Source organism: Coenobita brevimanus, chromosome 57 (assembly GCF_032717465.1).
Source record: "Coenobita brevimanus isolate Jiangsu-jjx chromosome 57, ASM3271746v2, whole genome shotgun sequence".
NCBI lineage: Eukaryota > Metazoa > Arthropoda > Malacostraca > Decapoda > Coenobitidae > Coenobita > Coenobita brevimanus.
Window position 1 is genome coordinate 25,106,134 of NC_137010.1, and position 27,950 is coordinate 25,134,083.

Here is a 27,950-nt window from a genome sequence, read left to right on the forward strand (position 1 = left end):
TCCATTCTTCCTGCCTTCCAGCTTCGTTCCCACCGCTGCCACCAAATGTCATAAAATGACTAAATGTCATAAAAGACTTTGTGGTTCCTTTGTGGTTGAGTTATATATATATTAGACTTGTGGACGAGCGGTTTTTATATCTTGGAGTAGCTTCCCATTTGTCATGTAGTGACAGGAGAGGTAAAGAATAGTATGGGACTATTTTTATTTGTCTTGGAAATATTAACAAGTCTCTGTCTCCCTCTCTCTCCCTCTCTCTCTCTCTCTCTCTCTCTCTCTCTCTCTCTCTCTCTCTCTCTCTCTCTCTCTCTCAAGTTGCTAAGCCCTTCTCTCCATTACCTGCCTGTTCTAAGGCTTGTCTCCTTCTGAGCTCTCTTTCCTAAATTCTGGTGTAGCAGGGGTGTGTCACGTGTGTTCCTTGTGAGTGGAAAATTCTAGCAGCCTGTGTGTGAGTATGTGTGTATGTGTGTGTATGGTCACTAGGTCTTTGTTCACGGTTGGACTGCTGACAACTAACTGCATCATCTCCTTACTGGCTACTTCGTAATCTATCGTCAGCTTTTCCTCAGTATAACTTGCAAGCTCGCATAGGGCTGTCTATCTATCTATTTATCTATCTATCTATTATGATTTGTAATGGAACACACCTTCTTTACTTTCTTCCTTTCTTCCATAATTCCATACTTCCTTCCCTCCATACTTCCTTTCTTTCATGTGTCCTTCCTTCCTTCCCTCCATGTTTCCTTCCTTTCCATCCCTCCATTCTTCCGTCCTTCCTTTCCTCTCCCTTCCATTCCTTTCCCTCCTTCCTTCCTTCCTTCCCTCCCTTTTATTCTTTTTTACATATTATCCAAAGTAAAAAAAAAAAAAAAATCTCCCGAACAAAATAACTCGATTTTTTGAATAGCGTCTTAAATTCTCTCCCTCCCTCCCAACCTCCCTCCTTCTCCCCTTCCTTCTTTCCTTTCCTTCCTCCATTTTTCTTACATTAGCCCATCTCAAAACAATTTAACAAACATATGAAATGCTGAATTGCGCCCTTTCCTTCATTTCCTCATTACATTCTTCTGTTCTTTCATTCTTCCTTACTTTCTTTTTCTCTTTCTTTTGTCTCCTGTACTTTCCTTTCTTCCTTCATATCTTCTTCCACATCCTTTCTTGTTTCCTTTCATCTCCTGGTCTTTTCTTCCCATCTTCCTGTCTTATACATCATTATAGGTAAGAAAAAGCTTTCAAACACAATAAGAGAGTTTATTGACACACGTCCTTCCCTTTATCCTTCTCTCCTTCCTTCCTTCCTTCCTTCCTTCCTGTTTTAACATGGTTACGCCTTCCTCCATTCATTTACTTTTTTTTTCTGTTTATTCCTGCACTCATCCTTCCGTTCATCGCCTGTCGTTATTCCTCTATTTCTTTTTGTCTTCCTTCCTTCCTTCTTTCCTTCACCTGTACTGTCCTTCATTCATTCATTTCTTTCTTCCTAGCACATCATTCCTAATCTAAAACAGTAGCACTATTTCTTCCATTCTTCCTTCCTTCCTCTCTTCTACGCTCTCCTATTTCTTCCTTCCTTCCTTCCTACATTTCTTGCTACGCTCTCCTGTTTCTTTCTTCCTGTCTTCCCTCCCTTCCATGTTCTTGTGTTCTTTCCTTCCTTTTCTTTTTTACGTCCTCCTGTTCCTTCTTTCCTTCTTTTGTCTTGATTCACAAATTGTTTGCTGCAGCATTTCTCTCTTTCCTTCCATTCTTCCTTCCTTGCTTATTCTTTTCATTCCTTCCATATTTCCTTCCTTCCTTATTCTTTTCATTCCTCCTTTCCTCCATCGTCGTTCCCTCTCAGCCATTCTGCCTTTTATCCTCAATCACACATCACTGTAAGTCGTTAAAATCGCCGTATGAAAATAGTCTGTTGATTGACGCGTTTAAATCCCTCATTCCTTCCTTCCTTCTTTCCTTCCCTCCTTTCCTCCCTTCTTCCTCCATTTTCTTCCACCCTTCCTTCCTGTCTCACACGTCATCCTTGGCCAGGAAAAGCCCGCTGTGAACAAAATATGGGAGTTTATTTGATGCACGTCCTAATATTTAATGTAGCCTGTTGCACCTGGCTGATCCCAGGGCTTGTTTGGTGCACCGGTAATTGACGGGTCGGTGAGAGAGAGAGAGAGAGAGAGAGAGAGAGAGAGAGAGAAAGAGAATGACGTTTTTGTTCATTTCTACACCCAGAAAAGAAAGAACCCAAGGCTCAGGCCTTGCAGAACTTGCTGAATAGGTAAAATAAGTCTTCACTACAAGATCTCTTTCCGAAGAGGAATAAAATCGTCCAACGGCAGCAAGAATTATATATATATATATATATATATATATATATATATATATATATATATATATATATATTTATGTGTGTGTGTGTGTGTGTGTGTGTGTGTGTGTGTGTATAAAACGCTGGAGCTGGGAATGGAACCCGGACTGTCAGAGGAGCCAGGCACTCAGTCACTGTAGCATGGTGTGATAAAAGCCAAGCCACCTGACTTTTATGAAGACCCAGGTGAGTCCATTGTGGTTGGACATTTTTCAAGCCGTACCCAGATGATGACACACTTCAGAGTCATCTGGATTTTTGCTTAGCCACACGCGATTCAGGACGTGACAGCAGTTTTAATTAGTGATTCGATCAGGGAGTAGTAAAGCTCACAAACTGTCTCTGGTCCTGTCGCGAAACTAAGTCGTGATTGTAATCCAATAACCATTTTAGTCTTAAGGCGCATTACTTATTATGTTCTAGCTGTCTCCAAGCGATTATATTCATCTCGGGGAAGACGATTTGAACTGGAGGAGGGGGATTTAGATCTAGCTTTCATTAACTTTCCACAACTAACGGGTCTCCCAGTGTGGATAAATGTCGTCTGTCGGTAGCAAGAATAAAATAGACGTAGACGTACTCGAGCGAAGGGAAGTAATAGACACGATTTTTCCCCACTAGCATTCCCTGTTTAGTAATTTCCAGGTCACTGCTAATGAGTACACCAGAGTCGTTTTTCAAGGTAGTCGTCTTTAGCTTCATTCCCTGCGGGGGCTAGTGTGACCTGGGATTTGCAAGGCCGACGTACATCACTCTCAAGTTCCCCCAGGTTAAATATTATATGCCATTTTCTCACTCCATTCACCTAGTGTGTGTGTGTGTGTGTGTGTGTGTGTGTGTGTGTGTGTGTGAAGGGGGGGGAATGTGTGTGCGCTTGTGATTATATATGGGTACATCTGTGACTGTTAGTGTGAGGTGTATGTACGTATGTCTTTGCTTCTTTAATGTTAAAATTCTCTCTCTCTCTCTCTCTCTCTCTCTCTCTCTCTCTCTCTCTCTCTCTCTCTCTCTCTCTCTCTCTCTCTCTCTCTCTCTCTCTCTTTTCCTTCCCGTTCTCCTCCTTCACTACTCTTTTTTTCTCGTTCTTCACTGTCATTACCGCCATTCTCCTCTATCTCTCCCTTCCTCCTTCCCCTCCTTCTTCCTCCTACCCTTTCCCCTCACCTCCCCCTCCTGCTCCTTAAATTGCACCAGGATATACAAGGTTTCTTCGTTCTGGGGTTCCCTTTTCTCCCCATCATTGCGAGGCCTTTTGTCCGACGGAGACTCAACTATTTTTACTTATTTTTACCCTGTCACACTTCTCAATGGACATATGCCAGCGGGGTTTTTAGGGGACTGGGTCTGGCCTTCCCTCGGGTATTGGGCCGCGTTCTCTCTCGGGTGGGGGTCTTCGTAGCACTTCTTCCTTGGCTGTTTATTTGTTTATTGATCAAGATGCTGGAGAGGGATGCCTTCACGTGGTGGTGCCGATAAAACCGGGCGGCCCAACTACCTGGCTACACAAACGTCCCTCAGTTGCTTCACTACACCAGAAGAGTATGATGGTGACTGCAGGAGAAGGGCATATTAATCCTGTAGTTCCCCGGGTTCACACTTTATTTGAAGCTGGAGCCACAACAACAGCAACAGCAATAACAACAAAGCAACTAGAAAACACTCAGAGAATACATACCTCCTCCAATGTTATTGCCATTAAAAAAGATCCGGATCCGGATCTGTTGAGATATTTTGTGGAATACATGCAATCCGGATCTGACCCCAAATTTAATCAATTGTTCCTTGACTCATGGCCCACTCTTCCACAAAGTTTTATTGAAATTCATTGAGAACTTTTGGAGATAACTTACAGAATACATAGGACCCGGATCCGGATCCGCCTCAAAATATAATCAGTTCTTTCTTGGTCCTTGACCCACCTTTCCACAAAATTTCATTAAAACTCACTGAGAACTTTTGGAGATATCGTGTGGACAAACAAACAAACAAACATAGGTGAATATGTAACCTCCTCAAATTTCATTGGCGGAGGTGGTAATAATAATAATAATAATAATAATTATAATTATTATTATTATTATTATTATTATAGTAATAATAATAAATCATCATGGTGAGGTTCACTGGACTAAGGTTTCCCTGGCACCATTCTAATAATGCTGGTGTTAATGGTTCGTGCAATACTCACACGAATGGCCAAAGGTGAGTGTGGAAGCCGAAACAGAGGAGTGATTTTTCTTTTTATTTCTGGCATCTACACTGCTTCATCACGATAAGATATTGTGCATTATTTTCTTGCTGCCTCCTGAGCTCTCCTCTCTTACCCTTTTTCTTCCCTCACCCCCTTTCTTCTCTGCCCCTCACCCTCCTTCAGTCCTGCTAATATTCCTTCTTCCTACCGTCTGTTATTCCTTTTCCTTTTCTTTCCCTTCGCTCTTCCCTGCTCCTTCCCTCTCCCTCCCTCACCTCCACTGCCTCTCTTCAAAGCTTTCCTTCGTATCTTTCGCCTTCTCTTCTCAATCTCTCCTTTCCTCCACGAAGCACCTTAATTTTCTTCTCTTACTCTCATTTTTCTCTCTCCTCTATCCCTTCTTCCTTCTCCCTCACTCTCTTCATTTCTGCTCTGTTTTTTCCTCATCCTCCGCCTTCTCTCTGTCGGTATCATCCTTCCTCCTCCTCTCCTCTCCCTAATGCCTCCTTCCCTCCGCCCTTCTCCTTAACTTTCCTTTAACTTGGCTGAGAAACTTCTACCTTACCCCAAGTTTCATTGTTTCTCTGTTGTTGCACTTCCCCTGATATTGTATTATTATTATTATTATTATTATTATTATTATTATTTATTTATTATTATTATTATTATTATTATTATTATTATTATTATTATTATTATTGCTGTCAGTGAGGACATCGGAGATGAATGAAATCTCCAGGTACCGGTATGTATAATTGGATACAGCCATTCATCCATGCATACGTAATACATATTTGCATAGACACATACATGCATACAGTAAATACATACATCAATGCATGCATGCATATATAGATATAAATACGTCGATGCACACGTCCATAAATCAGTGTACCCATACATATATCCGTTACTCGACGATGACAGATAGTGAGATGTATGGGTAGATGGATACGCACAGTGGTGCGAATACATCTAAGGCAGGATGGAGCATCGTAAGAGGAAGGGTCGTTGATGAGAAGGGATTAAAAAAAAACGCATCTTTTTTTTTTCCGAAGCCACATCGCCAGACAGACGGGCAAAGAAACTCACAGACAAACAGGGATAGAAAGCATATACAAAAAAGAATGCCGAGAGAGAGAGAGAGAGAGAGATTTTTCCATTTGTTTGAAGTCCCTAATGAAAAGTCAAATTGCTGGTAAAATAACCTTGTGAAGTCTCGTTATTTCAGAGTAATGGTTTGAGCGCGCGCACGTGTGTGTGTGTGTGTGTGTGTGTGTGTGTGAGAGAGAGAGAGAGAGAGAGAGAATTAAAGAAATAATTATTGTACTACGGTATATAATGATACAGAGTTAGTTATACGAGACAGGCAGACATACAGACAGAGAGCATTCCTTTCCCTTTTAACTCTTTTACATGGGAAGAAAATGTATCTTTCCTCCAAGTTAGTGAAATTGTACCCTACCTTCAGAACACCATTGAGTGGATGAGTGGCAGTGGAGGCGCTGTAGAGATCAAAGGGTGGAGGAGGAAGGTTAAAAGTTACCACTCCGCTCAATGGGGGGGGGGGAGAGAGAGAGTGAATAGACAGAAGGTGACTGACTGAATGAATGAATGAAAACAGAAGTAGGTGGAAAGCATTACATTAAAATGCGAGGGTCAGCACTTTTTAAAGAGATAGTTGCGACATTTCCTCCAATGGACCCACCACGTTGTTTGGCTACAGTGTTTGTTTTCCATTTGTAACATTATTCATTACTCCACTGACCCGATTGCAAGTCTTATTTTATCTTCTCTGATACCTGATGACTTTATTTAACACTATTTCCCCGCTTCTTTAACCTGAGTGCGTCATTCTGGTTTATTTTGACGGTTACGAAACAGTTTTTACTTAACTCAGGAGAGAGCTCCGATTCTGATGGAGTTAATGAAAGCCACGTCAGACTACCCGAGTCATCAGTGTCATTTTCTAAGCTGAGTAAAATCTGATATTACCAAGAACAAAATAATCATGACATTCTTTGTCTGAATTATTTTTTTTTTTTTTTTTTTTTTGGGGGGAAGGGGGAGGGGAGAATCCTTTCGAAATACTTTTTCGTATCCTTGACAAAAAGAAGGTTTACATTTGGTTAAGTTTTACATTATCAAAAGAAATACAGATATCGTTGAAATGGCAGAGTGACAAAATTAGTATTTACTTGATGTTTTTCGATAATGTAGCCAGCAGTTGTTTTGTTCTCGTTTTTTTGTCTGATAAACATACATGCTTATAATGCGAGTAATTTCTTTGAAATGGCCACACACGTCATCACTTCAAGCTGTACAAGAAACTCAAGAGCTCTCTTTGCCGTTTGTGGGATCATTTTTAGCTTAGTGCACTAGAAGCTTTCAAGCTGCGGCCTCACAGAACCGTCTTTCATTATAAACATTGTCGTTCATAAAATTCAGAGTATTTCTGTGCCACAGCTACATCTGTATGGGAAAATAGCACTAAAAGGAAAAGAGTAGCTCTAACAGATGCTCATCCACTTCAGTCATGATGTATATTCTTCCCTCTGAACCAGCAGTACCAACAAGCAAAGTTTGCAAAAATCCCTTTCTCACCGCATTTGATCAGAATTAAAAGTTGCATAATGAAACAGACAGCCTCTCTGACCGAGAGGCTGAGAGTGTAATGACGTGGGCAAGTGTCGAAGGAACTTAACTACACACGTCACATATAACTCCATATACAGCACATGATGGTTGTTAGATGGTTTCCATCGTCTGCATAACTTTGTTCTGCTTGGCTGGTTAATATTTGAGTGTTGCGGAAATGACTCAGTCAGCGTTACCATAATTTTCTCTTTCCTATTACCCTCATGCTTTATAGTTTGTGCTTTATTAATTTTTCTCTTCCTTTTTTCTCTTCATTTGCATTAAAAGAATGCATAGTTCATTTGTAATTTCATATGGCAGAGTAGACACTGGTAACGTAACCTAGCCATTCCCGCAACACACAGGAAATCGGCAGCTGACTGGCATGATGGAACGCAGTTATACGAACCACCCTAGCTTATAATTACTAGTACTTTTTTTTTTTTTTTTTTTACGTGTCCGACTCTGGGCAAAGGCTCAGGGCCTATTCCTTGGGGGCAGTCACCTATCCCAAGGCCCAGTAGTCCTCCTACACCTCCACATGTCACCACTTCGGCGCTAACACCCACCGTCCATATTGAATACATGCTAGGGCTGTCTCATACAGGACTGGTGTTGGTATTAGCGGGGGTACTTTTACGACATGTCGGCGGGTCATCTGGTAGATCAAGAAAGTCTGCTTTTTAGGAAATTCAAATCCTTAAACTGTTCCCTGCCCCAGCCGGGATTCGATCCTGGGTCCATTAGGACTGCAGGCCGCCTCTCTACCGATTCAGCCACCGCCTCCCCCAAGAATGACTGCCAAAATTCTTGGAACAATCCAAACTTATTAACTTGTAACAGGCTAAGAATTATTGTTTGACTCTCGTACTCAGCCTTGACTTTTCCTGTCCTCAAGGGGTTCGTGTACCCTGGGAAAAGAACCATTGATCTAGAGTAATGGGAAAGTGTCAAAGGCTACGATATATCGCTTCACATGGCTGGCTTCGCTGCAACATATATTAAGAAAAATGACTGCCGAAGTTGGTGAAGTGGTAAAATATTGCCATGAGTCACTGTTAGTATTGCCACAACAAAGTCTGACTGACCTTAAGCCCTGCAGTTTGATGGCCTATTTATTATTTTGTTCTTTCTCCTACCATATATTTCTCAGTTTAGGATAGCACACTAGTACTGAAAGAGGCTGCTGAACACAGGACGTCTATCTATCTATCTATTGCCAGACGCCTCAATCCCGTTTGGGGTGGCCACAAACAAATCGCCTCCAAGTCGCCCTGTCCCCCGCCATTTCACTACCCTGCTCCCAACTCACACCCCCCTCTCTCATATACCTCTCCACCCCATCCCTCCATCTCATCCTCGGTCTCCCCCTCCCTCTTCCACCCTCCACCTCACTCACATACACTCTCTTCGTCAGTCTTTCACCCTCCATCCTCTCCACATGGCCAAACCACCTCAGTGTGTTCCTCACAACGCTTCCTATCACATCCACATCAACACCACAACGCTCCTTTATATCCTCATTCGTCAGCCTGTCTCTCCACGTGACTCCACAGGCTCCTCTTAAATAACTCATTTCCACTGCTCTCACTCTTGACTTGTGTCCTTCCAACAATGTCCAAGCTTCACTTCCGTATGTTAGAGTTGGTATCACAATACTGTCATGTAGTAACTTTTTTACTTCCATGCTCACTTCCCCTGTTTTCTTATCACTGCTTTCAAGGAACCAGCAACCTTTCTTCCCTGCTGTACCCTTTCAAGCACTTCACCCTCCAAACCTCCATCCTTACTCATCACACTACCCAAATACTTAAACGTACTCACATTTTCCAATTCCTCACCATCCAACCTCGCTATACATTCACTGACTTCACCTCTCTCAAAGACCATCACTTTACTCTTCCCTACATTCACCTTTAGGTTCCGTTTCTTACACACTCTCTCAAACTCATCCACCAAGCCTTGCAGCTCCCCTTCGTCTTCACTCAACAACACAGTATCATCTGCAAACAACAGTACAGGGAGTTTCCAAACACTATCCTCTCTCACCAGGGCCACTCCAACATCCACTACCCTACCTTGTACCTCTTTTATTACCCCATCCATGTACAGATTGAACAACCATGGCGACATGACACATCCCTGTTTCAAACCAACTTTCAAAGAGAAAAATTCACTTAGTTCACCATCCACACGCACTGCAGCCTTCGCACCATCGTACATACTCTTCACAGCATTCAACAACTTCCCATCTACTCCATATATTCTTAACACTTTCCACAATCCTTGTCTATCCACCCTGTCATATGCTTTCTCCAAATCCATGAAAGCCGCATACAACTTCTTTCCCTTCTCTAGAAACTTTTCCACTAAAGATCTAAGAATGAATATCTGATCTACACAACCTCTTCCCTTCCTAAAGCCTCCCTGTTCTTCTCCAATTCGAGAAATATCCCCAAAGCTGAAACTTACCGTCAGGAAGAAGCAAGAAGACACCACGAACAGACATCACCTGAATAAAGAGGATGTTATTGAGCAACCATGGTCTGACTGGCCGATCACACCCTTTAGACGCAGGTAAGTAATTGCACCTGTATGACCATCCCGTCCAGTGAACCAATGTTCCCTTGCAGCAGACAGGATCTTGCTACAGCGAGGCACGGAGAAGAGTGTGGATGTTTGATTCCCAGACGGACCCCTCAATTGCGTCTCCACTCACTTAACAGAAGCACCATTGTAAACTCCAATCACCCCCATATTCGATTATATGGTTACTACCCAGCTAAGTAAATGGTTTCCTGGGTTACAGGAAATCATTAGGCTTGTCACTCAGTGTAGATCCACTTGAGGAAGAAAGATTATAAAAGTGACAGGAGGGACGAGAGAAAGAGGAATGAAGGAGGGCACACACAGAAAAAGAATTATATGCAGGAATAAGCAGGAAAGACTACATCATGTGAGTGGATGACGGTCGCCACCACCCACCACTCCTAAATTAAGGATAGACTAGAACAGTGTTCTCTGTTACTTGCCGGAACTTCCAAGAAATACAACACGGTATGAAAATATATATTTCACACATATCGGTAAAGAGGAGAAAGCGGGGAAAAGGGAAGACTGGGCGAGGATCGGAGGACATCCATCCACTCACAGCTACACTGCCACACGGAGTGTGTGGTGTGGTGGTGGTTTGTTACTACCCACATACGGCCTGCTACCTCTCGGTCCAGCCTAAGGTCCCGTCCACACGAACCTGAAACAAATTTTGAAGCATGTTCGAAACATTGCTTCGGACATGTTTGTATACATGTTCTAAGTATCTCGTTTCGACGTTCAAACCCGTAAACTTGTTTCGAGACATGCTGTCATCACTGCTGTGGACATATTCGGAGCCATGTTTGCAGCATTGTGAAGCTTTATAGTCCGGTAATTTTACGAACATGTCTGTGGCATGTTTGGAAGCATGTATCTAGCATGTTCCTGACATGTTCCTGGCATTGTTTCAGGCAACGTTTTAGGCACCTTATGGACGGGGCTTATGCTGCCAAAAGTCTCTCAGCTTTTGATAGTCCTTTGTGTGTGTGTGTGTGTGTGTGTGTGTGTGTGTGTGTGTGTGTGTGTGTGTGAAATGTATGCATTGTATCCATATACTGTATATATATATATATATATATATATATATATATATATATATATATATATGTATTATACATACATATATATTATATATATAAGAGAATACATGTCTGTGTGTCTGTCGGTCTGTCTGTCTGTCCTCGAAGGAAGTCGATGGGGATGCAAATAGAACTCTTGGAACAGCTCTAACAGGTGTAACTTTGTCCGACGAATTTAAATGTGTACATTACAGTTGCTAAAGTGGCGCCCCTGATGACCGAGATTAGAACTAATTAGAAATAATCAGCATCAAAACATGGTAAGTAATGTAGTTGCCAGATTTTTTTTTTTTTTAAGTTCTACAACCATATTATTAGATACAATAGGTTGGATGGATGGACGGATTGGTGCGGTGGACATAGTTGGTAAGTGGGTGGGAAATAGGAAAGCGGGACCATCGTAGAACGTCCATGGGGAATACATCCCTGGGAAAATGGGCCCAAGGAAAAACATAGGTTCAGTGGATGAAGTGGGACCCCAGGGGTCTTCTGCCACAGGGGACTGGCCATCTAGGGTCCCAGGTAATGAAGGTATGCACGATCATAGGGATTAATCCGGGCAACCCCGGTACCCCCCTGCTAATATTTTGTATATCCAGAGCCTCTTAGAAGACTGCAAGGAGCTGTTAAAAAAAAAAAATAGGTTTACATGAGAGATCTATTGTCAAATCATGACAGTATAGGATAGAACTGTGATTCCGGGGTCGACAAGGTTGACACGCACCAAGCCGACTGACGTAACGTAATCACTTTCAGCAAATCAGTAACTCAGTGACAAAGGCGTGTTCACTCATAATACTAGTGGTGATGGGCGAGGAAACAGGGGTTCTGCATTGCCCTCCAGGTAATGGACAGCACTTATAATGACCCGAGAGAGAGAGAGAGAGAGAGAGAGAGAGAGAGAGAGAGAGTATTGACCAGTTAAACTATATGAGCAAAATGTGTGTGTGGGGGGGGAGAGAGAGAGAGAGAGAGAGCGAGTGTGTGTGTGTGTGTGTGTGTGTGTGTGTGTGTGTGTGTGTGTGTGTGTGTGTGTGTGTGTGTGTGTGCGGTGAGAGAGAGAGAGAGAGAGAGAGAGACTTTTAAATATTGTGTATGTGTGTGTGTGTTTGTGTGCTCGAGAAAGAATGACGTTATTCTCAATAAGTATGTGAGTGTGTTGATACTACGATGTGTCTGAGTGTATGGACGTGATCTACGTGCGTCTTATTCTTTGCATGCGTGTTCCTATATGACCTTTGTGTATATATATATATATATATATATATATATATATATATATATATATATATATATACATATATATATATATATATATATATATATATATATATATATATATATATATATATGTATATATATATATTTGTGTGTGTGTGTGTGTGTGTACAAAAAACCAGCGTGCGGGTATGTGTGTACATTGAAGCCTGTGTACGTATTGTAGGTGTGTGCGTTGGTGATAAATGACTTCACACTACCGCCTATATGAGAAAGACCCCCTGCCCTACCGTCCTTCCCCAGTACCTCCTCCGTCTTCCCTTTCCCTTCGCCATCTCCCTCTCCCCCTCCCCTGTTCTCCCTCTCCCTCTCCCCCGTTCTCCCTCTCACTCTCCCCCTCCCCTGTTCTCCCTCTCACTCTCCCCCTCCCCTGTTCTCCCTCTCCCCCTCCCCTGTTCTCCCTCTCCCTCTCCCCCTCCCTTGTTCTCCCTCTCCCTCTCCCCCTCCCCCTCCCCCTCCCCTGTTCTCCCTCTCCCTCTCCTTCTCCCCCTCCCCTGTTCTCCCTCTCCCTCTCCCCCTCCCCTGTTCTCCCTCTTCCTGTCCCCCTCCTCTGTTTTCTATCTCCTGTCCTCCTCCTCTGTTCTCCCACTCCCTCTCGCCTCATCCCTTTCCTTTACTTCCTTCCCTCATTTAGCCCCCCATTTCCTTCCGTCCCTTTCTCCATCTCACCTTGCTCCTCCGTCTCCCTCACTCATTCTCCCTCATTCCTTCTTCAGTTTCCTTCCCTTGCCTGCTCCCTCATTCCCTTCCCTTTCCACTCGTTTTCTTACTTCTCTCTTTTCACTTTCCCACTTCCTTAACTTATTCCTTCCCTTCCCTCCCTTCCCTTCTTCTCTCTACCTCCTTCCTCTCTCATCCCCCCTCTTCCCCTCTTCTTCTCTATCTCCTTCCCCATCCACAACCATCTTCCCTCTCCCTCCCTTCCTCTCCTCCACCTCCCTTCCCTTCCCTTCCCTTCCCTTCCTCCACCCTCTCCCTCTTGCTTTTACCCTTCCCTAACCTGTTCCTGTCCCCTTTCTCTCCCAGTTCCTGCCCTTTCCTCTTCTTTCCACACTCCCCACATTTCGCACTCCCCCCTCCTCCCTTCAGTCGTCTCTTACCTCCCTCTCCCACCCTCTCAGACCCTCTCCCTCAGTCTTTTATTTCTTCTGGATTCTCCCTCCCTCTCATCCATCTCACCTACACCCTTCTTTTCCTAGTCTTTCTACACCTCCCTTCCTTCTTCTCTTCCCTCCTCCTCCCTTCCCCTTCTCTCCCATTCCTCATTCTTTCCCCCTCCCTCTCCTTACTTTTCTTCCTCCTTTCTCTCCACATACTTCCTCCCTTTTCTCCCCCTTCCTTCTCCCTTTTCTCCCCTATCTTCCACACTTCTCTACCTCTTCTTCCTTCCTTCTTTCCCCTTTCTTCATTCTTTCATTGCCCCCTCCCCTTTATTCATTCCCATCTCACTCCTGTAAAACTCCCTCCCTCTCCCTAATTTTTTTCCTCCTATTCCTTTTCCTCTTCTCCTCTCTTCTTTCCTCTCCCACTCGTCCTTCCTCCTTTCTTTTCTTTCTCGTCCTCCTCCTCCTTCTTGCACCACCTCCACTCCCCACTTCTCTTCGTTCATTATTCACCTTTTCCTTCAGCCCCTGTTGTCTGTTTCTCTTCGTCTCTTCTTCCCTGTCCTTCCTTTAATCCCCCCTACTTTTCCCGCTCCACCATCTCTCCCATTTTCTCTCCTCTCTTTCGTCGTCGTCTTCCCATTTCTTGACTTCCCTCCTCTCTCTCTCTCTCTCTCTCTCTCTCTCTCTCTCTCTCTCTCTCTCTCTCTCTCTCTCTCTCTCTCTCTCTCTCTCTCTCTCTCTCTCTCTCTCCCGTGTTTACCCAGCGACATCTCCAGACGGCGGGGAGAAAGGGAGGAGGGAGAGAAACTTATGGGGAGGGAGGGAGGGAGGTGGGTGGGAGAAAAACGGGAGGAAAAGGAGAAGGAAAGTTGAGAGGGGAGGAAGGAAGAGGGAGAGTGGAGAGAAAGGCTGAGGAGTGAGATGGGGAGATAGGTGTAAAAGGGGGAAGAGGGAGGAGAGAGGGGAGATGGTGAGAGAGAAGGGGAAGGAGGAGGAGAGAAAGAGAGACGTAGGGAAGGGAGCAGATAGCAAAGTGAAAGGGAGAGGGAGAGAGGGGAAAGGGAGAGAAAAGAGGAAGGGGAGAGAGAATGAGAAGGGGGTATGTCTTCGAGGTAGGAATATTGATGAGAGGAACAAGGTCGGACAGAGAGAGAGAGAGAGAGAGAGAGAGAGAGAGAGAGAGAGAGAGAGAGAGAGAGAGACGATGTGCTTAAACAGAAAGAATAAAAAAAAACTAGCCTAGGTGTCAGAGGTAGATAGACAGATAAATAGATGAAGAGACAGATAAACATACATACAGACAGACAGGCAGACAGACAGACAGACAGACAGACAGACAGACAGACAGTTTATTTACTCGTTGAAATTTAAAAAAAAAAGCATGAAGTAAGACAGGGGAGAAAAAAAAAAAAGGATGGGGTTGAGTTAGAGAAACTGAAGTAGAAGAAAGTGAAAATAAGAGAGTGAGATAGACACAGTAAGAAAATGGAGGAGAGAGAGAGAGAGAGAGAGAGAGAGAGAGAGAGAGAGAGAGAGAGAGAGAGAGAGAGAGATGAGTGGGGAGGATAATATGGGTGAGTGAAAAGTGTGGAAAAATGAAGAGGACAAAAAAAAAAATGACTGGGAAAGAAAAATAGGAATGAGAAAAAATGTTACGATGAATGAGAAAAAAGTGATATAGATAGATAGATAGGATAGATAGGTAGATAGATAGATAGATAGAGGGGGGAGAGGGAGAGTCAAAAATAATAATATAATACTCTGAGTATTAAACACATGGGATAAAAAGGGAGGAAAAAAGGTGACAGCTGACTGAGTTAAAGAAAACAGAGTGAGGAGCAAGCCAGAATAAGAGCCAGAGTGTGAGGCAGAGATAAGGCAGAGCGAGGAGCTAAGGGAGGCTGGGAGAAAACAAGATCGAGCATTGGCAAAGATGAAAGAAAGAGTAAAAGTGAGACAGCATTAGATATAAACGGTAAATGAGAGAGAGAGAGAGAGACAGAGAGAGAGAGAGAGACAGACAGACAGAGAGAGAAACCATATTCCACTATGAATGTGCAGACCTAAGTTCGTTCGATATATTATCAAGCTGAAGATACGAAGAAGCACAGATTCACAATGTCCCTTCATCCTTTCACTGATATTGTTGTATTCTGGCTGTTGCCGAGTGGTGTCATTCAGCTGTGGGAAATGCTGATCAGCCCACAGAACTATGCTGTCACCTAGCCAGAAACTGATCTAAAACAACCAAGCTGTTCCCTGCCAGACCCTGGGGGAAATGCCTAATTTAAAAACACAAGGGTCCGGTAATTTTTATTTAGTTTACCTCCAGACTCCCTAGAGAGAGTGATAAGCGACGCTTTGCACCCCCCCCACCCCCCACTTCGTGCCATAGAGCTACCACATGCCGCCATTACCCATATACTCTTGTACTGTATTAATCTGTTCATTCATTCACCCATCTGTTTAATAATTTTGTCTGTCACCACATTTATATGATTTTATCACTACCCTCATATCCATGTATATATATGTATGCATCCTTCCAGCCATTCACCTAACATTATTTACCTCCTTCATTCATCTTTAGTTATCTGTCTGTGTATCGAGTAGTCTGTCTAATCGTAACAATTTTTTTTTTTTTTTTTTTTTTTCTAACAAGATTTAGCCACAAACTCACAGTCGACTTCTCCCACCAAAACCCAAACTCCGGTCAGTCCAGACTTAACCAAAGTGACCAGAGCTTACCGAAATTGGTGTGAAATCTTAAAAACAGGAGAATATATATATATATATATCACAAGAACCGTGTTTCGTAGTGTAAAACAGAGGGGTGCCAACCTCGTTCAAAAATGAACCCATATTTTTTCACCACATTTTACTTTCTCCCTTGGGTTATACACCAAATTCTTAAAATGTCAAAGCTTACTTTACCTACAAACTCACGATAGAAAACGGACCCGCGGTGCAGCAATATAGGCTGACGTTTGGGACCGAGCACTGAACTGACTGATGTAAGATAATGGGTCTCACAGTACCTCAGTAACTCAGTAATTCAGTGACAAAAGCATTTCTAGATCCTGCCACAGGGATAGTGCGGTAGTTATTCCGTTCCATTTGTTTGATATGATAATCCACGTATAATCCCAAAACTGGGAACTGGAAGCTTTTAATGTCGTAGATTTGCGGTACTCTCTCTCTCTCTCTCTCTCTCTCTCTCTCTCTCTCTCTCTCTCTCTCTCTCTCTCTCTCTCTCTCTCTCTCTCTCATATGAAGCAGACTACACCAAGCAGTAACCCAATAAAATCCTTCATAAAACTTGTGTGTCTTAACTTACAAACTTTTCTCGTTAATAATGGCAGTGAATTCCTAATATTGTTTGTAACCAGAGGATAAAGACCTTGAACATTACACAGATCCCCCCCCCCTTTTTTTTTTAGCTGGAAATGAGTGGGCTTTACAGGGAAATTGATATTTAATACGTGTGACCTCACTTAGTATTCATACATCATACAGACCTTCGCGTCAGTAAGTTCGTATATTATACATCTTCGGTAAGACCATCAAAAGGTTGTGAATGAGTACGAATACATTTTGTGGTAGTGGGAGTTTGAAGATAAATTTGAAAGTAAATCTGAGAGAGAGAGAGAGAGAGAGAGAGAGAGAGAGAGAGAGAGGGTGAAAACATGCCAACATCCCTCTCCCTCGCCACCATATCTCAACAGATCTACTAGCGTCTGTGTGAAGTGAAATCTGTTTGTGGAGGAATGTCAGTGTGGGTAATGACAAATAAATATGCAGTCCTGTCGCGCTGTAGCTGTGTCATGTGCAGTGAGAGGAGGAAGGGGGAGGAGGCGTGAGAAGTTTCTGGGTGTAAGTGCGTGTGCGTGAGAGAGAGAGAGGGGGGGGGGAGATGTCAACACTTTTCTCTCACCCACACCTCCCTTCAGACCTACTTGCGTCTAGGTGAAAGAGAAATATGTATGTGGAGGAATCCCACTGTACGCTAAAACCAAATAAATATGCGGCCCTATCTCCCGGCAGCTGTTATGTCATGCGGAGTGAGGAAGTGAGAAGAGGAGGTGGAGGAGGAGGAGGAGGAGGAAGAAGAAGAAGAGGATAAAGACGAGGAGGAGGAGGAGGAGGAGAGGAAATCGAGGAGGGGAAGCGGAGCAAGAGGTGGAAGACGATTCTTTGTGTAAATATCTGTGAAAGTGTGTGTGTGTGTGTGTGTGTGTGTGTGTGTGTGTCTGTCTGTCTGTCTGTCTGTCTGTCTGTGAGAGAGAGAGAGAGAGAGAGAGAGAGAGAGAGAGAGAGAGAGAGAGAGAGAATCACATTCCATTATTAAAATGGAAAGACCTACGTTACATAGAAATATGATAAAATTTAAGAATAGGTCCAAACACAATTCCACATCCTCCTTAATCCCTTTCCATGGTCCTCTTAGCCGATTCCAGACAAATTTATCCGGCCGTAAAAAATGTTAAACGCGTCAGAGGTTTAAGTTTTCGCCTGGCCAGACACCAATTACACTCTTTTCCGTTCCAGTTGTACGATATGGAAGAGTTCAATGTATTAGACACATTCTCTCTCTCTCTCTCTCTCTCTCTCTCTCTCTCTCTCTCTCTCTCTCTCTCTCCAGTAAAACAGGATAACCAACAAATGTAACCTACTAAACTCCTTCAGTAAACGTCGACGACCCACTTTAGAAATTCAGCTTATTATTTATTCTGCTACCTGTTATGACAGTAATAATCCTAATACTATTTTTCAGCTCAGAATAAACACCCCCCCCCCACACACACATACACACGATTAAAGTATATAGGATAATAACAACAGTATTAATAATAATAATAATAATAATAATAATAAAAATAATAACTAGAACACCGTAAAATTGTTTAGGGACAGTTTTGATAAAGAAAAACTTTCCAGAGGACAGTTTTGATAAAGAAAAACATCCCACAGCCATTGCCTACTGGAAGCCGAGCCATAAATTGGACCTTGAGGGGCGACTGATCTTGTGCATGTCACCCTAGGTTATCACAGTCAATAAGTCCACAGTGTTTCGTAAGTATGGCTTTAATCCTTCATGGAAAATTAGATGATATCCGGAATATCCAAGAAGTCCCAATTTTTGACCTCAAGCAGTCTCGGTCAACTGGTTGAACTAATCTTCTTTCCGCACTGCGTGCGCCTTAAGGCTATATTGTAGTCAGCTTCCTAGCTTAAGCCGTTCTTGAGATAGTGTGACTGACTCGCTTTTCTGTGTTCCGGATAATATCCGGAGATCCGGTTGACGGATTGTCACCATATTTGGCCAAAACAAGCAGACAGCTGTCCGAATAAGTTGGCCAAGTTTAAAGGCTCTAGGCCAAATGGCTTTGAAGTATTGTGATTTTAAAACAAGTAATAAAAGTTTTAATAATAATAATAATAATAACAATAGTAGTAGTAGTAGTAGTAGTAGTAGTAATAATAGTAATGGTGATGATGAGAGGGAGAGAGAACACATACCAACATCTCTACACCTCTCTGCCTCAGCACGACCTCTCCACAGATCAAGACAGTAGCGTCTGTGTGAAACGAAAAATACAGGAGGAGGAATGCCACTGTGCGTTAAAGACAAATATTATGTGGTCTTATCGCGGTGTAGCCGTATTTCATGTGGAGGGAGAGTGGGAAGAGGAGGAGGAGGAAGAGGGGAAATTTCTTGGTGTGTGTGTGTGTGTGTGTGTGTGTGTGTGAGAGAGAGAGAGAGAGAGTTTATGTGTAACTATACTCCAGTACGAATATGGAAATACCTACAAGGCATAGAAATACAGTCCATTTTAAGAACAGGGCTAAACATAATTCCATAATATCTTTTCCCCCCTTTCACTTGTCCAGTTTTGCTTTCTTCTGGCTGATTCCGCACGATTTACTCAGCCGAGGAAAAAGTTTGACAAGTCAGATGGTTGAGTTTTCGCCAGACCAGACTCCCATTAAAATTATTCCGTTCCGTTTGATCGATATGATAATCCAGGTGTAATTCCTAGATGAAATTGAAAGTCTTGAATTTATTAAACCTATCTGTTAGACCCATCTGTCTGTCTGTCTGTCTGTCTGTCTGTCTGTCTTTCGGTATGTCTGTATGTTTGTCTGTCTGTCTTTCGGTATGTCTGTATGTTTGTCTGTCTGTATGTTTGTCTGTCTGTATCTGTCTCTGTGTCTGTCTGAATATGAAACAATATACACCAAAAACTTAAATAGCCATTTAATATTGGTAGGCTACTTAGGGAGTGTAACCCCCCGCAAAATATATATATATATATATATATATATATATATATATATATATATATATATATATATATATATTATATATATATATATATATATAGATAGATAGATAGATAGATAGATAGATATATTGGTCTAAGGGCCTAATATTTGGTTTTGCTCTTGGACTCTGAATTTAGACTGCTTGTTCTCATAAATGATTTACATCATCTTTGATTAACCTTCATGTCTTCCACCATGCTTGATGTAAATCGAATAATAACTGTTTGCGCTGACCATGCCCTGTGGCCTTGTCTTTTGACCGATTATTCACAAATCGAATATCTTAATCCTTCGCTCACCCAGATCTCTTTCACATAGTTTGGTTCATACTGAATCAAAACCTTGAGTTATAGAATCAGTCCTGTGACCCTAACTGTTAACTGACTGTCCTCAAAACTGAATCGCTTCAGCCTTGTCTTACCCAAAGCCCTTCTTCCAAGTTCGGTCTGCATCGGATCAAAAGGGTTTAAGCCGACCTTGCTTTTTGACCTTGATATTTGAAAAACTGTTCAGAATAAAAAATAACCTCGTGGTTGACCGTGAACCATTATTCCAATTAGGTTCAACCTGAATAAAAACTGTTTTGTTTCTCTCTCTCTCTCTCTCTCTCTCTCTCTCTCTCTCTCTCTCTCACACACACACACACACACACACACACACATTATATAATTTCTATTGCTGGAAATGAGTGGGTGTTACGAGTTAAGTGGTACTGAAACTGAATGCCTGTTACCTGTTTTTTGAAAAGTGTTTATTGAATCTCCTGTTCAGTAAAATACATATATGAAGTGACAGTGATAAAGGTAGTCTATTTCCATCATCCAGTCCTTTTTGCTCAATAAGGAACGTAAGGGTCCGGGGCTAAACTACTGATTCAAGACGTTTATGGCGAGTGTCACCAGTTTCTGTCCTGTAAGTGACATTTCGGGTCAGATCTCCAGGGACCACCGAAACTCACCACACCACCAGACGTCCAAAACTGGTAGTGATATTATTAATGATGATGATGATGATGTTGATTATGAAGCTGAGGATTAGGATAACAAGATAATAGTAATGCTTTTAATAAGGGTGGCCATAAAAATGATGTGCGGTTTAGCTTGATAAACATAGACAGACAAATAGGTAAATTAAGAAGAACAGAGAAGGATGGAATGACACAGAAGGATGGATGCGTAACTGAATATATACACTCACGCATAAATACAAACATTAGCTTAACTTCCTTCCGTGATGGAAAATAACAGATAAACAGACAAACACGATAGATATTTGATATACCAACAAATAACCATGGTAACAGATACATTGCAATAAAAAAATTTTCATACAGCCTAATTTGCATGCCATACCTATCCGTCTTACTTCCTTCTCTTCCCAAACATACATTCATACATCATGCAGAGCTTCATGTGACTAAATTTCCTCGTCATACATTTTGAATATGGCGACCGAAAGGCTGGAAATGATTGAGAATGCATTTTGGCAGAGTGTGTGATTGAGGAAGAAAATAAATGTGGGAGTATAAGCAGCTTTGGTTGTAGCAGAGAGAGAGACAGAGAGAGAGAGAGAGAGAGAGAGAGAGAGAGACAGACAGACAGACAGACAGACAAAGACAGAGGGGGTGGGAGACAAAAACTATGAATGATTGCAAAATAGATAGTGATCGATGGGTAAACTGAGTTATTTTTAAAGACTGGGATATAGTGTAGATTTTGCGAATGATGGCAGATTGGAAGGAATGGAAAACAGAGCGACATTATTTAAAAAGAAAACATATTTTTTAGACTGCTTGATCTTAAAACGATGAGAGAAGTGGAGGAGTTTGAACGACTGGGTGTATTTAAGAGGCTGTGAGTGAGTTTAAGAATGACTGTGAGAATAAGATAATAAAATATGGTGTCAAATTGAAATACGGTTAGAAACTGTGAATTGTTTTGAATAAAATTACCGAGAGTGAAAGATATCTTATTTTCTCTCTCATTTTCTCTCTCTCGCCCCTTCCCACTTTCCATCCTTCCTATTCATCGTGCCTCCATTGCTTCTTTCCTCCCCAAAAACCGTCCCTTTCCTCACCTCTCCCTTCCTCCTCTGTTCTCACCTTTCGTGCATTTCGTCTTTCCTTCTCTTTCTTCCTTTCCCTCCAGCATCCTTCCCTCTCCTCCCTTATCTCTCCTCTTCCTTCCTTCTTTCCTCTCTTCCCTTTTCCTTCACCCCTCCTTCTGTCGTCTTCCTCACAGTTCGCTTCCTCTCCTCTTCTCTTCCCCTCTTCTCCCCTCCATATCTTCCATTCACCCCTCCCCTCCTCCCGTGTCTCCCTCTCTCTCTCCTCTCCTCTCCCTTGGTTCACTCCACTCCCTCCCTCGTTCTCTTCCTCTCACCCACCCACCCAACTACCAAACATAAAAAGAAAAAAACTCGTCTGACATTTTTGAAGTTAATGAAGGACGAAGAACATTCTGAAGTTTTATCACACCCAAGTTACGAAAGAGAGAGAGAGAGAGAGAGAGAGAGAGAGAGAGCTAGTCCTGAGTTACCTGCTAATTTACTCCTTCCGGTAATGGATTTAATTAGTCTTTGTGAGGTGACATGTTGCCGTGGGTGATGATGCTAGTGATGATGGTGGTAGTGGTGATGATGATGATGGTGGTAGTGGTGATGATGATGATGTCGATGACGATAGTGATGGTGGTGGTAGTACTCATGATGATGATGGTGGTGATGATGATGATGATGGTGATGATGATAGTGATGGTGGTGGTAGTACTCATGATGATGATGGTGGTGATGATGATGATGATGGTGATGATGATAGTGATGGTGGTGGTTGTGCTCATGATGATGATGATGGGGAAAATAAAGTGTACGGTTACTGACAAGGCTGCAAACATGCCGGCTGAAGTGCAAGATGATTTTCACACAGCTACGGTACACTGAGATGCATCCGTGCAAATTGCCAGCATGATTAATGAACGTACAAGAACAGAGTCTTAAAATGCGCGTGTGTGTATGGTTGACGTTTGAATCCATAACCCTTAAATGATCGAAATTTAGAAATAAATAAATAAATTGGGGCGAGGGAATAATGGCCCAAAGAACAATAATTGTGCCACGTTTGAAGCGAACTGGTGAAGAAATAAAGCAATAACGCCAAGTTGAAAAGTGTTTGGAAGAAGGAAACTAGGAAGAAAGTTAATACAGTCGGTTTTCCACACTTTGGTTGAGACCTAAATATGATTATGATGTTCATGATGGTGATGGTGGTTGGGATGATGATGATGATAGTAATAATAGGCCTAATAATAATAATAATAATAATAATAATAGTAAAAATAAAATTGATCACTTGACAGCGTAAAAATCACAACACCACGTAATCCCTGCGCGCCCTTTAAGAATCCGGTACGATCCAAACCAGCGGAGTGCCATAATAAAACCAGCGAACGGATACGAGTGAAATTTTGTGGAAAGATCACATATAAAACACGGACATAGTTCTGAAATGTACCAGAGAGCGGAGTTAAGGAAGAAGAATGTGGTATGTAATGAGAGAGAGAGAGAGAGAGAGAGAGAGAGAGAGATTTAAACACTGAATGTAGAAGGGAACATTTCAAGAGAGAGAGAGAGAGAGAGAGAGAGAGAGAGAGAGAGAGAGATTTATACATTGAATGTAGAAGGGAACATTTCAAGAGAGAGAGAGAGAGAGAGAGAGTTCCCTCCTCTCTTAACCCTTTCACTTAGAATATATCACTCTCCTGTGAGTCAATGAGATGGATTTAGAGAGAGGGAGGGAGATGTAGAGGAAAGATTGGGAAGAAGGGAAAGAATGAAGGAAGGATGGAGAGAAAGAGGGGTAGAAAAGGGAGAGAGGAAGGGTGGGAGGAAAAGGAAAAGGAAGGATAAGGAGGAAAAAAGAGAATGAGGGAAGAAGAGAGAAGAAGAAAAAAGTGATGAGTAGAAATTGAGAGACAAAGGGTGAGAGGAGGGGAAGGAGAAGGAGGAGGAGGAGGAGGAGGAGGGATGGGAAGGAATGAGAGGAGGGAAAGGAAGAGAAAGGGACAGGTAGGAAAAGAGAGGGAGAAGATGTGAGGGAGGAGGGAGAAGAAGAAATAATGGATGAAGTGAAAGTTAAAGAAGACAGGAAGAAGAGATGAGAGGGAATGAAAAGAGGAAGGGAGGATGTGTGAGGAGAAAGTTAGGAAGAAAAGTAAAGAGGAAAGAAACGAAACAGAATGAGAGAAAAGGGGAGAATAAGAGGGGGAGAGGAGAAACAGGGAAGGAGGGAGGGAAGGAAGACGGAAAAGAGGACTAGAGAAGGCATGGAGTGATAGAAGGGTAGGAGGAGTAGAGAAGTAGAGAGAAAGGATAAAAAAAGACACGGAAGGAAAGAGGAGTAGAGAAGTAGAGAGAAAGGATGAAAAAAGACACGGAAGGAAAGAGGAGTAGAGAAAGAGAATGGATGGGTGAGGAGTGGAAAGTGAGAGAGGAAGGGAAAGAAGATGGGCGGGAGAGAGAAAGGAATAGAAAGTGAGAAGAAAGAGAGGAGAGGGGTAGAGAAAAAGAAGGGGAAATGAAAGAAGGAGAGAGAGAGAGGGGGGGGGGTGATGGCGAGGAAAAATACGAGTACAGTATAACAGGGTAGATGAAAATGGCAAAATGGGAGAAACGTAAGAAGCAAGAAGGTAGCGGGAAACGAATGAAGAAATCTCGGATGAAAGGTTGTTAAGAAGGTAGGCAGAATGAAAGGAAGGAAAGACAATAAGAGGGAGATATGTTGGGTATCTTGGATACTGGGACTGCAAACATGCACTTGGAGTTCTATATTATATGTACTGTATGAATAGATAGCAGTAGGTGATTTTTTTTTCCCGTCTCCTGACGGTTTTATTATGCTTGATCTCCAGTTGATAAGATGTATATTAGGCTACATTTAACTTCCTGAGTTTGAAAAATCTCTAAGGAAATAAGAATGATCTGGTTGCAGCAAAAAAAAAGTAACAAAAATATATCTAATGGCAATATTACAAATGACCCACGTGGGAAAGCAGATATCTTTGCTAGTACCTTTGCAAGAAACTCTACCATAGATGATACCAGCCAGAATGTCTCAGTACTGGAACTTGATTCTCCCGAAATTGCCCCACTTAAAATACAGACAAGATACGTAAAATCCATCCTAGACAATTTACCTACTAACAAAGCTTCAGGCCCAGATGGAATTCCGCCAATTGTTTTGAAAAAGTGTTCCCCTGAACTTGCCTCTGTCCTAGCTAAATTATTCAGACTATGCATACGTACTTCTTTATTCCCTAATTCATGGAAAGAAGCCAATATCCACCCAGTTCCGAAGAAAGGAAGTTCGTCTGACCCCTGCAATTACAGACCAATAGCTGTCACATCTTCTTTTGGTAAGGTATTTGAAACTTTAATAAGCATATTGTTAAACATCTTGAATCCAACAACTTAATTAGTGATAGACAATACGGTTTTCGCCACGAAAGATCCACCATTGACATACTCAATCTCTTAACTCATACCATCCATCAATCAATTGATCTTTTTGGAGAAGCTCATGCAGTAGCTCTTGATATCTAAAGCTTTCGACAGAGTATGGCACCGTTCCCTGCTGTCCAAACTCCCTTGCTATGGACTAACGTCTTTTGTTCCTTTGATTTCTTCTTATCTTAGTGACAGGAAAATAAAAGTAAAAGTAGATGATGTATATTCGAATTTCCACTCAATTAACGCCGGCGTGCCGCAGGGATCAGTTCTGGCGCCAACCCTATTTCTGGTTCATATTAATGATCTCTTATCTGTCACTCACAATCCCATTCACTCATACGCAGATGACTCAACACTACATAGTTCATTCACACTCAGACATCCATTTACAAAGTCCAATATCTCTACCTCTCAACTCAGTACAGCCATCTCCATAAATCAAGATCTATCTACAATCAGTGAATGGGGACAAAACAACCTTGTCTCTTGTAATGCTAGTAAAACTAAATATATACAGTTTACTAATAGACAGATATTGCCAGATTCGTACATTACCATCAGTGCTACTAATATTCCCATCTCCAAAAGTATTGAAATTCTTGGTGTCTCACTTAACAGTGCCTTCAGCTGGACTTCTCATGTCAGATCACTTGCTAAAACCGCCTCAAAGAAACTTGGATTATTGTACAGAGTCCGTAAGTTCTTCGCCGATGAGCAGTTAGCTATAATTTATAAGAGTCATGTGCGCTCTCAGCTTGAATATTGCTCACCCTTGTGGAATGGTTGTGGAGACGTTGCATTAAGACAACTAGACAAAATTCAGAATAAAGCCGTTAGAATCATTAACAACCCTGCCATTACATATAAACTACCTCCCCTGCAAGTAAGAAGGCATGTTGCCTCCCTTGCATTATTTTACAGATATTTTTTTGGCAAATGCTCAGACGAAGTTGCGTCCATGATGCCACCTCTCCATGCCTTCCCTCGTGCTACACGGGCATCTGGTAGCGCTCATGACTGGAATGTCACTCAACCATATTGCAGAACTTCTGCCTATCAGAATTCTTTCATTCCCCGAACTGGATCTCTCTGAAACTCGCTTCCCCAGAGTTGTTTTCCTCCAAATTTCAACTCACAACTGTTCAAGTCTAACTGTTACAGATATTTTATGAACAGAGGACACCAGTAATCTGGTGTATGGATTATTTTTTTTTACTCATTTGTTTTTCCTTCCTCCGTTCTGTTATTTATAAAAAAAAAAAAAAATGAATTAGGCTATGTAGACATGAAATTACCAGAATTCTCTTACTGATATCGTACTAGGCGGGAGCACCACCTTTCTGGCGTTATTTGTCTGTCTCTTGAAGTCCGGGCCAGTACAGTACTGAGCTTTTGTATGTGGCAAAGAATTTCTGCAGGGTTCAGTTCTGAGGGAAGAGTGAGAGCTGGTGGTAGAGGCAAGCGATATTGAGAGGCAGTGTATTTTGTAGGATGACAATTATTACTTGATTGGCCTTTTTAGACAGCATGTATGTACAGCCTGAAGTTTGGTACAATGCGAGTTTATCTTGATCCTGGGTCTCTAGACATGTGCAGTGATCACTCGAAGAGAACTTGAGCAGTATTTCCCTGTGGGAGGAACATACTCCACCACAGATGCTATGGTTTCAGGCTCTGATGCTTCGTTACGGTGAGGGAGATGGGCTTCACCTATTGATTATAGATGAGGCTATGGAAGTGAGGCTGCTTCAAAATTACTTTTGTAGACCGACAAGCTGTAGCTTCATGCTCTAGCGGATCACAATTGTATGACTGGCTGACACACCTCAAGAAACGATAGCCACTCAAGGAGAGTGTCCAACAGATATCTTATGGAGGCAGCCTGGTGGCAGCAAGTAGATAAGCTAGGAGCTGCCTCTTTACCTGCCCTCGGTAAAAAAACAGTCACAGATTTATGCCACTGCACGAAATTTTGTTAATAACATTGCTGACCACTATACTGAGGAGGGGAGGTTTTGCATCATAGCGACCAAGACAAAAGACATCTTGACTCTGCAACCACCTCAGCGGGATCCATCACTCAGACACATCACGAAAGATGTCCTTTGTTCTTGGACACTCCATTCGTAAACATCCCAGACACACCCCAGTTACATACCATATATACCTCAGACACACCCCAGGCATGCCCCAGATACACCTCACATATCATCAGTACCCAGCACGACTCAAGGCCCCCCCCCCCTCCCCTCCCTTAAGGCCTGAACTCTCATGGATGCGGCAGAAGTCGATGGAAGTGAAAGTGTGATGTTCATAAAGCTTAACGATGGCAACCTGCCGGATTTCATCCTTTAAAAAAAATACAGTGGCTCAGTGAGTAAGTGGGTAAAGAAGGCTTAGAATTGATACCTGTCGACTGCAGGAGGGTCATTAAGGTGGACCGTAGGTTCTTGCTATCACAATCTGCCCTTAGATTTAAGACACAACCCGCAACAGTTGTCTTAGCATGCAGGTCCTCAGTTGTTCCACACGTTGAACAGGAAAGAGGGGAAACGAACATTCTTCGACTGTCTGACCGACCACAAAATCGAACTGGGGTTCTCCTAGTTGCATGCCGACTTAACTAACCACTGCAACACCGTCTCCCCGTTACACGTTCTCCGTCACACAAAGGGTCATGCTTGGGACCACATGCTTATTGTGCCCCTCCGTCAGAGGGACTCGTGTTCGAGTCAAAAAATGGGAATTCCTGAGGTGGATTATGAGGGAGTGAGTTCCCGCATGTCCCCTGGTACGATGGTTTTTGCCCTTACTGCCGCTTGCATCCCGCTGCAGCACGAGGACGACGACGAGCTGGAAGAAGTGCAATAATCTGT